At 49.6% G+C, this 12,172-nt stretch overlaps 1 long non-coding RNA gene across 1 annotated transcript; it reads left to right on the forward strand.

Moving 5' to 3' along the window:
- The first annotated feature begins 2,388 nt into the window (after positions 1 to 2,388).
- Positions 2,389 to 10,200, forward strand: LOC136305222 (uncharacterized). The gene is made up of 3 exons (XR_010725163.1): positions 2,389 to 2,534; positions 9,567 to 9,789; positions 9,957 to 10,200. It is a non-coding gene; the product is annotated as an uncharacterized lncRNA (long non-coding RNA).
- Positions 10,201 to 12,172: the final 1,972 nt, after the last annotated feature.

A 12,172-nucleotide genomic window follows, 5' to 3' on the forward strand; every position in this document is an offset into this window, starting at 1 on the left:
AACACTGGACCTAGTACACAAAGTTTCCAGTACAAAACCTTCATGCTTCATGACAAAGCTAAGACAAGGAAAAAAGCTCCTCCTGACAAAACAAGTTAAACACTCTCTACCCCCACGATAAAAGTCCCCAAAACATACCCCCAAACCAAAAGCAAACAAAGCAACCCAAACAAACCCCAGCTGCCCTGAGTGCCATTTATCATTCAGCCCCTTCCCAGACTGGGGACACCTAAGGGAGGTCTCACACACCTTTTCCAACTCTTCTGCCCCTGCTTCCCTGCCCCTCAGGCACCACTGCCCTGCCCAGGGCTGAGGCAACCTAAATATTATGGAACAAAAAACTTAAACTAGCAGAAATAACTCACACTACTCAAAAGCTGTCTCTGCTTCCAATAAGTAGCCCTTTGAAACATGATAGCACTTTCCACAGAAATTCTATAATTGAAGTCACTCCATAAACCAGCCAAGAAAGCAAACCTCACAAGGTTGTTTCTTCCTACCATGTTCTTCCTAGTGAAAGGCTAATTAAAACCTTCACTACCAGACACCAGCCAGGCCCACATGTCACGGGAGATTAAAGGGGGAAAAAAAAGACAGGAAAACTTTGGTACCTTCCCTAAACAACACACCCCAAGAGTACACGTCCTCCCCCCCCCCCCCCCCCAACACCTGCAAACACATCAAGGCTTAGCATAGCTTTGATTTATAGGAGAACTTACCAAGAAAATTCTATAGCACAGCACAAAACTCCCCACATTCCCTCTACCTCAACCATAGGAAAGCTCAAGCAAGAGAAAACACTGAGACAGAATGCACAAAAAAATCCCTGATTTAGCACCAAAAAAGGCCAAAAACAAGCTAAATTAAAACAACGTCTGCCTCCTAACCACACATAACAGAATATCTTGGAATTCAGAGAGAAACTCTGACAAACACACAGAACAACAGCCCCTCAGCCCTACCTACCATCACCCACTACATAATAAACACAATCCCACACAGCACAGCTTATACAGAAACAAATGAACAAATTCTCACTGCGCTAAAACAGCCTGGAGAAACTCCATACCCACACAGACAGACCTCAGCATTCCACACCGAACCACAGATCCCCACAGCCCCTTCCGGGGCCCTTTTGAACCCCCACCCGGCTCGCGATTCGTGGGCTCTCTGAGGCATCGGAAGCGCTGATTGGACAGCGGGCCCTGGGAACCCACCCGGCCCCGGCCCTGCCCAGCCTGCGCTGAGGGCCCGGGGGCTCCGCCCCGCCCTCAGAACCGGCACCAGCCCCCCGGCCCCGATCCCCCGATAACCCTTGGCACCGGCCTGGGCTCTACCCCCGTACCGGCCCCGGCCTCAATCGCCCCCGGTCCTACTCCCTCGTCCCTGCCCCGGCCCCGCCTTGGCCCCGCCCTGTGCTCTGCCCCAGACTCTGCCCCGGCCCCGCTCTGAGGGCCCGTGGCTCCGCCCTCTCCCTCGATCCTCCCTGGCCCCCCCACCCCGGCCCCGGCCCCGGCCCTGCTCTGAGGGCCCGGGGTTCTGCCAGATCCCCCGGCCCTGATCCCCCCCGGCCCCGTTCACCCCCGGCCCCAGCCCCGCTCCCCCGCTGCAAGCCCAGGCTCCGCCCCGGCTCTGACACCAGCCCAGCCCCGGCCTGCCCCATCCCCCCCGTGGCAGGTTTGCGTTCGGTTTGTGTCTGAGAAGTAGGATCTCTGCCAGAATGGTGCTGTTGGGAAGAAAGTAAATCTGCCCCAGGGATCTGCAATAAGGGATAAAGTTGCAAGGAAGGGGAGTATTTATAAATGGTCTCCGTAGTTCCTCGTAATTCTGGGTGTTTGGATTTAGCCTGGGATTGTCAGCTTAAGTCATAAAAAAGCCAACCAGGCTTCTGAACTCTCAATGAATGTTTGAAACACTTCCACAGAAAGACAAGTTAACAATGATTCCAAGGCAAAATTCTAAATGGAGGGTAATGACTTCTGGGGGATTTCCTAAGGAATTGTGGATCTCAGGCATATGGACTTTTGGAGGTGGAATCCCAGTTTCAGCCTTGGGCACCTGCAGAAGAGGGACCCTTACCCATAGCAAGGAAAGCCCGCTGCCCCAGCGTGTCAGGTGCAGACATTGAACTCTCTGGGGAATAAGCAGCAAGTCCGCTCTGCCCCTGCCCTCACACTCGGAGTGGCAGCAGCCGCAAGGTGAGAGCTGTCACAGAATGATTGAGGGGACAGACTAGCCCCAGGTATGAGCTGTAAACGGTGAGGGGAGAACAGAGCAGCCACAGGTGTGACCTGTCAGGATAATGAGGGAGCAGACCAGCTGCAGGTGTGAGATGTTACAATGATGATGGGGCGGTTCCTGCCAGGGGCGGTTTAACAGAGGAGCCTCGGTTCACTTTTCCATTGAGCTGTAGAGGTTGAGGAACTCATGTTGAGTTTCTATGTGGGGTTGCTGCAGTGGTGGGAAAGCCTCTTATAGTGCCTGCAGGAGTACATGGATGTGGAGTGTTTCTTTGTGGCAGACAGCAGCAGCAGGTAAGCCAGTGTGGAGTCGTAGGGGGGATTTTTCTCTTTTTCAGCTTTGTTTTGCTAATCTCTTTTAAGTGCTCCCAGAAGAAAAAGGGCTTACGAAGGCAAAAAGAGTTCAAAATGAATAATGAAACTCCTCTTCTGTTTTTGTTTGTGTTTAAAGTAAGAGGGATTTCTCTCCACCTGGGATTTTATAAATAGGGGTACTTATACGTGTTTTTTTTCACTGTTGCTTTCTTTGATGATATATAGTCTTTTGTTTGATTTTTTTGGCATTATTTATTACATGTAATTTGGTTTTTGAGTGAAGATAACTTTATGGGTGGGTTTGAATTTGACATATGTCTTGGTTTAGGAAGACAGGTATCTGCTAGGTAAAATTACAATCAGAGGCTCTTTGGCAAAGATTTGGGAAATAGGAATAGCAGTTCTTTACTAGTATGTAATACAAAGCAAACAAACACAAAAAAAAACTCCCCCCCCACCAAACAACTACAGCATTAATGACAAACGACAACAGTACCAAGAACCTTGAGGGCTTTGTTTCACAAAACCCAGGGCAGTTTGGTTTCGGTGTCCCTGCAGGATCCTCAGAGCACCAAGATGGAACTGTGGAAAAGTCCCGGCAGGTAGCTGGGATGGCAGGGTGTCCCGGCAGGCAGGGGCAGGATGTCCCGGCAGGGCAGGGGGTGCAGGGTCACGCTGCAGCAAGAGGAGCAGCGCCGAAGAAAGCCGAAGGAGAGGCAGGGCCTGGACCAGCTCCCCGCGGGTGGCTGGGAAAACTCCGGATTCAGGCCGAACCGGTGATAGTAGATTTCCCAGGACTGGATCCCTTTGGCCACAGTGAAACTCCTCCAGCCAGCAACAGCCGTTCTCCCCTCCGCGTGCTTTTCGGCAGCTGAGCTCCTCCAGGAGCGGCAGACACGCGTCTCCCCGAACGCCGGAAGCAGAAAAGCACGCCGCTGCCTCAAGCTTTGTCTTTTACCTGCGTTATCTCCCCCTTCCACCTTTTGTCCACCTCTTTGTTTCAGTTAAGTACTCTCAAGTATCCAACACTTGATCTCCTTGGTAACTTGTGGGGAAAAAATTCTTTAGAGAAAGAAGGAACAAACCTAACCCCCAACAACATACAATTAAGTAGCTTTTTTGATAAGCTTCTGATATGTGCTATTGGGGTTTTGATCATTGTGTGCAGGGATTCAGATTGGGTAGGGCCACCCTGGCTGGTTGAAGTTTAGGTGTATTGTTAGAGGCAGCTTTTTTTTTTTTTTCCAAATTTTTTTCTGTTTAATGGTTTTAAAGCGGCCTTTAATAACTTATTGTGTAGCTTTATTTTGCTTGGCAATAGTGTATGATGAGGAATGTGATCTATTTACTTTACATTAGGCTTCTTAGTTTACATGTGGGTTAGGTTGTTTTTGAACTGAGTTGTGTTGTTGGAGGTTTTTATTTTGGTGGGGTATTATGTTTTCCAAGGATTTGTTTCCTGAGGTTTACAGTGGTGTAATTGGTTGTAGTGTGAGGTATGGGGGCGGTTTTATTTATTTAGGGGTGGCTTTTATCATGGTGTGTAGTGTTTTTTTGGTGGGTTTGAGGTAAGGGGCAGTAGTTCATTTCTTGGAGTATAATAATATTTAAAATCAGATTATTGTTTTTTTGTGTTATAGGGATTTGTGTATTTAGCTTGTTTGGCTATAGTATGTGTTCTATAGTTATGGATAATTTGGGAGATACTGTTTATAGTTGAATGGATCTTTTAGTTTTAGGGTGGGGGGGTCCTGGGTATTTACTTTGGAGGTTTTTTCAGGAGACTAGACATAGGAGTTATTTTTATTGTATTTGGTAGCTGGATTAGGAGAAATAATAGTTGGCTTTTGTTTGGTGGATTTTTGTTTGTTTTTTCTTTTCTAAAACTCCTGTATTTGTGTGGTCAGGGTAGTGGTGTTTCTGGTGTAAATCTAAGCATCCATTACTGTTTGTGTGAATTAGGTGGTCCACAGGTAGTATACTGAGACCCTCCCACTGACCGGCACATAGATCTGCTGAGATCATGCATTGATGTTTGGTTTTCTGTATGGTACCTGACTAGATAGACAGCAGCTGGGTGACAGCAAAGAATTCCCAGAGGCAGAGGCAGCCTTCTTTAGCACACGGTATGGATTCTCATCTCTGAACATCCCAGAGATAATTGGAAAGCTCAGAGACACAGAGGGAATGAAAGCAGGGTGCCAGGGCAGGAGTCACTGGGAGGGGTTTTGAGACAGGTTTAGAGACAGGGATGTCCCAGATGTGACCCCTTAGGCTACGTGAAGAGAAAGTCTCATTTTGGATCAAAGTGCTGAGGTGTGCAGGGCAGAGCAGTCTTGGTGTGTATTGTGTCACTTGTCTGTTGTGCACTCTGTGTCTTTTGGGTGTCTCGTATGGTGTGTCTTTTGACTTAGGCCTTTGAACAACCTCTTGGAAATGCTAGGCATTGTTCTTAACAGATCCTATTCCTTGGTGAGGTGCTGATGCCATTAAACCTTATGCTTCGACACATAGTAGAATCCGTCTCTCTTCGCAAGCATGCAGGCTGATGCCTCTTCAAGTCTTGTTCTGAGCTGTATCACCAGCTGTGCACCGCCCTTATCCGTTCCGGTGGATTAGGTCTTGTAAGAATGCCAAGATAGGTAGAGGATTCTGACCGTAGGATTCTTGGGCATCTGTCTCTGCGTCTTCTGGGATAAGTCATCCCGTTGGCATCTTCTTCCTGCAGGGTTCTCTGAGCCTGGTCAGCTCGCCTTCAGTCTTACCTCGGTCATCTCGTTCTTAGTTCGCTGCTCCTTCAGGGTTATTCTTCTTGCCAGAGGATTTGTGTCCCCTTGTTTGTCCTGTCCTGTCTCACGGGTGTTGGTGTGTGTTTGGCCCGGAGCTGCTCTGCCTTGCTGCTCAGTCTGGGTGTATGGGTAATAGTACAAGTCCTGGGGACTTGAAATTTGTGATGTAGGGTGTAGTAGGGCTGTAGAGGGTATTCCTAGATTGCCACCAGGTGTCTGGAGCTGTCCAGTTATCCTGCAGCCCTTTGACTTCTGTCCCAGCTTTGTTTCAGATGCAGAGGGATGAAATCCATGGCGGAATGCCCCATCCTGGGTGAGGGGGCTCCCCCGAGAAGGTCAGTCACTGTTTGTGTTTGCAGTGGAGGTGTAAATGGTGGCTATGTTACAGCGCTGTTCTTTGTCGTTTTTTTTAGGAGGTACGGCCGGATATCAGCGGGCAAGGTGAGCAGTGATGGGTAGGCAGTAGTAGTCACTATTGCTCAAGTCTTATTTGCTGGTGCAACTCTAAGCATTCACTGTTCTTTTTTTTTTTTTGATTTTCGGGTGTCCCCCTACCAGATGTGCTGGCCCCGGATGCCAGAGGCCAGATGGGTGCAGCATTAAGGTATATTTGTGGCGTGCTTCAGTCAGAGCTGGGAGGTGCTGTTTCACAGCAACTCGGCGTGATTTTTTGCTTTGCGGGTGCTGCTGCTGTCCTAGGCGTGCCAAGGAACAGAGGGAGCTGGTGAGTCGGCCTTTAGGCAGAGTGACCCACAGGTGTGCGCCGTGCTCAGCACGTACCTTTTCCTTTTGCTGGGTACGCTCCCGGCAGCCTCTGGAGCGGGATGAAGATCTGAGGGGGAGCCACGACAGCGGTGCTGAGGAGCCCCGGGGATTACTCTTCTGGAGGGGGATAGTCGCATTTTCTGTTTTGTGATCCTAGGTAGTGTGAGGAGGTGTGGAGCCAAAGTTTGGGTACAGCGGCCCTGAGGTGGACGCAGAGAACCTCTGGACGTCCACGGTGCTGAGATGTTCGTTTCTGTCGAGGATGCATTTCGCCTGCTGGTGTTCCAAAAGCTAAGTGTTGGGGCTGGCGGTCGGGAGAAGGGAGAAAACCTTTTCAGTCTTGGGTGGTGATTTAAAGTTACCTTACAGGAGAGGGCCCTAGTGGGATGGTCCCCTCAGGATTAAAGGGTGAGGGTTTCTCCTCAGCAGCACCAGAGCCTTGGCAGGGCAGTTCTGACCCATCTCCATGTTCTAGGGAGTTTGACATTGTTGGTCTCCTTTTAGAGTCCAAAGGGTTAGGGTGCAGCGGGGGATTCCTGGCCCAGCACACCCTGGGATCCCTTTCCCAGGAGCATCCTGTTATAGGGCAATGCTGATTGCGAGGTGTACGGTAGTAGGGTTCAGCAGGGGGGGGTTTACAGTGACACACAGAGGCTGAAGGAGGGCTTGAGAGGTAAAGGACTCGAGGGCTAGAGAGCACACAGTGAAAATCAGGGGTACAGGCTAGGATACAAGTCAGAGTACAGGTATACTGGCCCTCACAGCACTGCTACCAGCACGCTTTCCCTGAGAGCAGGTGCAGGCAGCAGCCCTAGTGCGGGAACGTACCAGACGCTCTGACATGTGCAGACACGGCCAGGCAGGAAGCGATAGTGGGGAGCAGGATCCAGCAGGGCTGGGGATAACGGGGGTTTTCCCGCCCCACCCACCCTAGGATTCCCCGTCTCTCCGCAGCCGGTGGAAGTGCTCCTGATTTCCCTCTCGGGGCGGCGGTTGGTAAGGCTTCGTGCCTTTGCCTGTGCAAAGAGTTTGGCTCTGTCAGCCTCTGCCCTGTCTCAGGGCCACGTTTTTTAGGGTAGGCAGGGAACAACTGTGGATGTACCTGCCCTGCTTGCAGGACAGCTCTTGGGACACTAACGGTGTAGAGCGTCCCCGCCTTGAAGGTGTAGGGCTCTAAAGAAGTAGGGTTCAGAAGGGGGGAGCTTATAGTGACACATACAGAGGCTGAGGCAGGGCTTGAGAGGTAAAGGAGTCAAGAACTAGAGAACACACAGTGAAAATCAGGGGTACAGCCTAGGATACAAGTCAGAGTACAGGTATACCAGCCCTCACAGCACTGCTGCCAACACTGTTTCCCTGAGAGAGGTGCAGGCAGCAATCCTAATGGCAAGGCAATGCCAGAAGTCCTGAGAGGTGCAGGCAGTACCCCTAAGCTAGGGCCAGACAGGAAGTTCCCATGGTGGGGCAGAGTCCACAGGGTTGAGGTTCACTGGGGATGTCCACCGTGCGTTCCTGTCCTGCCCCAACCGGGGATGCTCACACCCCTAATGGAGGCTGTGGTGGGTGGGCTCAGTGCCAGTAATGCCTCTAAGGCTTTGGCACTGTGAGTGTCAGCCTCTGGACGCAGCTGAGGCGTGCTGCCCGAGGACCCGGGCCTTCTTAGGAGATGGTGAGTAGCAGAATTGCTGGTTTTTGGCTGACGTGCTGCTAAGATTATGCTTTGATATTTGGTTTTCTTGATTGTAGCTGACTTAGGAGACAACCGCCCGGCAACAGCAGGAATTTCCCTGAGGGAGAGGCAGCCTTCTTTGGCACCTGGCGTGGATTTGCCTCCCTGGACATCTGAGAGAGAAGTGGAGGGCTTGGAGCCCCACAGAGGGGATGAAAGCGGGGTGCCAGGGCAGGGGTCAGTGGGAGGGATTTTTTGAGTCAGGTTTAGAGACAGGGATGTCCCAGATGTGACCCCTTAGGCTACGTGAAGAGAAAGTCTCATTTTGGATCAAAGTGCTGAGGTGTGCAGGGCAGAGCAGTCCTGGTGTGTGTTGTGTCACTTGTCTGTTGTGCACTCTGTGTCTTTTGGGTGTCTTGTGCTTCATGTCTTGTCCCTTAGCCCTTCGAGGGGCCTATTAAAAATCCTGGCATCCGTCTTAGCATATCTGGTCTCTGCCTTCCTCGGCCAGGCGTCTTTGTTTCGTGTTCTCGGACACACGCGTTGGAATCCGTCTCTCTTCGCAAGCATGCAGGCTGATGCCTCTTCAAGTCTTGTTCTGAGCTGTATCACCAGCTGTGCACCGCCCTTATCCGGTCCGGTGGATTAGGTCTTGTAAGAATGCCAAGATAGGTAGAGGATTCTGACCGTAGGATTCTTGGGCATCTGTCTCTGTGTCTTCTGGGATAAGTCATCCCGTTGGCATCTTCTTCCTGCAGGGTTCTCTGAGCCTGGTCAGCTCGCCTTCAGTCTTACCTCGGTCATCTCGTTCTTAGTTCACTGCTCCTTCAGGGTCATTCTTCTTGCCAGAGGATTTGTGTCCCTGTTGTGTCCCCTTGTTTGTCCTGTCCTGTCTCACGGGTGTTGGTGTGTGTTTGGCCCGGAGCTGCTCTGCCTTGCTGCTCAGTCTGGGTGTATGGGTAATAGTACAAGTCCTGGGGACTTGAAATTTGTGATGTAGGGTGTAGTAGGGCTGTAGAGGGTATTCCTAGATTGCCACCAGGTGTCTGGAGCTGTCCAGTTATCCTGCAGCCCTTTGACTTTTGTCCTAGCTTTGTTTCAGATGCAGAGGGATGAAATCCATGGCGGAATGCCCCATCTAAGGTGATGTGGATTCCCTGAGAATATCAGTCACAGTTAAAGATGAGAGTCGCTTATGTCAAATTTATTGGCACTCCAGTGCAGGCCCCTTGCATTTACAGCTTCAAACAAGTGGGTCCCTTGGCAACCGTCCTGGGCAGCAGCTCGACCCTGCTCCGGGCTGGGCTGAGGGAGCAAACACTTGGGGCTGGCACTGCTCCATAGTGAGGGTACTTGTGAAAACACCTGGATTGTCCTGGATATTTTTTTGAGCTTTCTACAAGGTCTTAAGCATCAACTTTGTAAACATAAATGGCAAGGACTGAACACAGGAGGCGCTGGAAAATTATACACACCAAAGACACCCTTTTTTTAAAAAATAACTCGGTGGCTTATATGTTAATTTTGAGACTCCTTTTTGGCCAGCTTTACTGTAAAAGAATCTCATTTAAATTTAGTTGCTTCAATGAATTTTTTGTACAAATATGCTCTAGTGTCAGGAGATTAAAGCAGTAACACCAACATGCCCCCTCTGGAAGAAATTTCTGCGTCTCTTCAGACCTGCTGGTTTGCAGTAGAGTTTGAGCACATTTTGCTGCAGCTTTGGTTCTTAATAAGTGTAAGTCGATGGATTGCTGGATGATTTCCGTAAGTTCTCCTATTTTGTAGGAGCTGCACGGTGAGGTCAGAATTCTGAGGGAGGCCCTGGCAAAGCTGCCAAGGGCAAAGAACATGGATGATCCAGGGGCTTCTCCCACCTGAGTTTCTCCTGGAGCGTGCTGTGTGTCATGCCAGATATTTAACCCGGGTTTGGGGTGTTCTCCTGCAGTCCCAGCTCTAACTGCTGCCCCTGAGCCCAGGCCTTGCTCTGTCTCAGCACTAAACCTGGCAGGTGGGTGTGCTTTTCCAGCCCTTTAATCCCACAGGCAATCCCAGATTCCCGGAGCTCCCCGAGGCACAGCATGGACTTGCTCCCTGGGAGCTGCACTTCAGTTTGCCTGAACCAAGGATGGCCTGCCTATGTTTGTAACTTTATTCCTGCTGTTTTTCCTTTTCCAGGTTGTTGGCAAGAAGGAGAGAGCCAGTAGGAAGTGAAGCCATTGGAAGGCCTTATCCCAGTCCAAGGTTCCCACTGGTCTCTCTGACTCCTGGATAATTGCCTGACCATAACCAGAGACTCTCAGTTTGATTTCCTGCCTTTTCCAATAAATCCTTGCTTTCAGCTGGAGTGTGTTCATGGTATCATCCTCCTCCTCTTCCATGGATTTGTAAATAAAATTTCTGGCTTTTGTTGAGTCAAATTTTTTTATTGCAGGAATTGTGGCTCTTTTGTTCCACTGAAACTTCCCAACTCTGCTCAGAGTTTCAGATATCAAATACAAGTAAGACTGGAGTTTCTTTGGGTTGTTACTCCCACAAAACACAGATAATTTTTGGATAGGAGTAACTAGACCTGTTCAATTCCCACTTCCCTTTAAACTCAGAGCAGAGGAGGCAGATTTTAAACCATTGTTCCATGAACTTCCACCAACTTGATGACTGTTCCGAAAGTTTTCAGTGTTAGAAATTCCTGAGCTTGTTTTCCAGGCAAGCTGGGATTTAGAGATTATTCCTTCCTTTTATTTGATGTTTTTTCTCTCTGCTTCTAGTAAGGGAATATTTATTTTTTCCAAATTTCCATCCTGATTAGAATTTTTGTACGTCTTAGAGCACATTTCCAAGGAAATCTACCAGATGCATGTTGGTAAATCAGAAGCTATTTCACACTATTCACCACCATGGTGCCATTTTTTTCCTTTCAACCCCCTAACACGGCTAATTCTACCCATGCACAGTATTACGAGCCGTAACTTGGTGTCAAGGTGTATTTCAGAGGTAGCAATAAAACAAAGTTGACATTATCTTTTGTAACTCTCTGCACCTCCTTGTTTACTAATAAAGAAATCCAGAACAAAACAAAGAGAAAAAAAAATCTGAAACAAAAGCCCCTACAACCACCCCCCCCAAGAAAGAGCACAGAAAGAGAAAGTATGCCAATATTATTTAAATAAAAATCAAATCTTTACCCCTTTAGAAAACCAGGCTCATTTATTATAAATAATGGTGGTTCTGATGTGTTAGGTAAATGAATTCATATCATTTAAAATATAAACAAATAAACACAAATTTAAAAAATAAATACAAAAATAGAAAAATATAAGGAACAAAAATAGAAATAGAAAATACAAAAAATATCCATTATATAACTAATTACAATATTGCATGTGAGATATATTATAATATATATAGTAGGTGTAGATATGAATATAAAAGTTAAATGGTAATGATAAAATATAAAAAAAATAAATACAAAAATTTTATTTTTTGTGGAACAAAGCTTAAACTAAAGGCTTTTTTGGGTTGAATTTTGTTAGAGGCAGGATGTTTGAAGTTGTGGTTGAGGGTCTTTTGGGGCATTTATTTGAGAGGATTTTTGGCCACGTGCTTTTTTGCCTCTGTTCTCTGCCTGTCCCCTATGCGTGTCCCCGGCCGAACTGTGCGGCAGGGCTGTCACCGTGTGGACAGAGAGTGGTACTGCAGCGATCCCCCCCGGCATCCCCGGGCCGAGCTGTGCGGCAGTGCTGCCGTCCTGTGGATAGGGAGGAGCACTGCAGCTGTCGCCCGTCCCCGAGGTCCGTGGCAGCCCCGGGCTGTGAGCTTGGGGACAGTGCTGCCGCCCGACCGTCCAAAGTTTGCGGGAAAATAGGCGGGAAAAATGCAGAAACCCCGGGTGCATGGCAGGCAACTGCCTGTGCGCGACCCCGACCACGGCGCCGCCTGGGCACAACTTTACACAGCATTTCCAGGTGTGCGGACGCAGGATGTGGGCTCGGCAGTGCTGTGGCTGTGTTCAGGCAGTCGAATTAGTCAGGTGCCTCTTTAAGGCGCCGGGGGGGCCTTAGGTATGCCATAAAAAAGATGGTGGGACGACCGTAAATGGCTTCACCCACAACCAAGACGGCAGCAAAGAAGGGCAGAGATCATGTGATGTCACTTCCAAGATGGCGGCTCGGCACGACGCGCTTGACCTTCCAAAGACGGCGGGAAAAAGGCAAGGACCCCGGGGGCGTCTACCTGACTTGCTTGTGCCCTGCCCCGACCACGGCGCCGCCCGGTCGCGATTTTCGGCGTCATTTCCAGGTGCGCGGCCACGGGCTGTGGGCTCACCGGCGCCACGGGTGGGCGGGAGCCGGGCCGGCGCTGACAGGCAGCGGCGGGGACGCCTCTCTCTGCCG

This window comes from Chamaea fasciata, unplaced genomic scaffold (genome assembly GCF_029207755.1).
Source record: "Chamaea fasciata isolate MVZ Bird 193981 ecotype frontalis unplaced genomic scaffold, bChaFas1.0.hap1 SCAF_325, whole genome shotgun sequence".
Classification (NCBI taxonomy): Eukaryota; Metazoa; Chordata; class Aves; order Passeriformes; family Sylviidae; genus Chamaea; species Chamaea fasciata.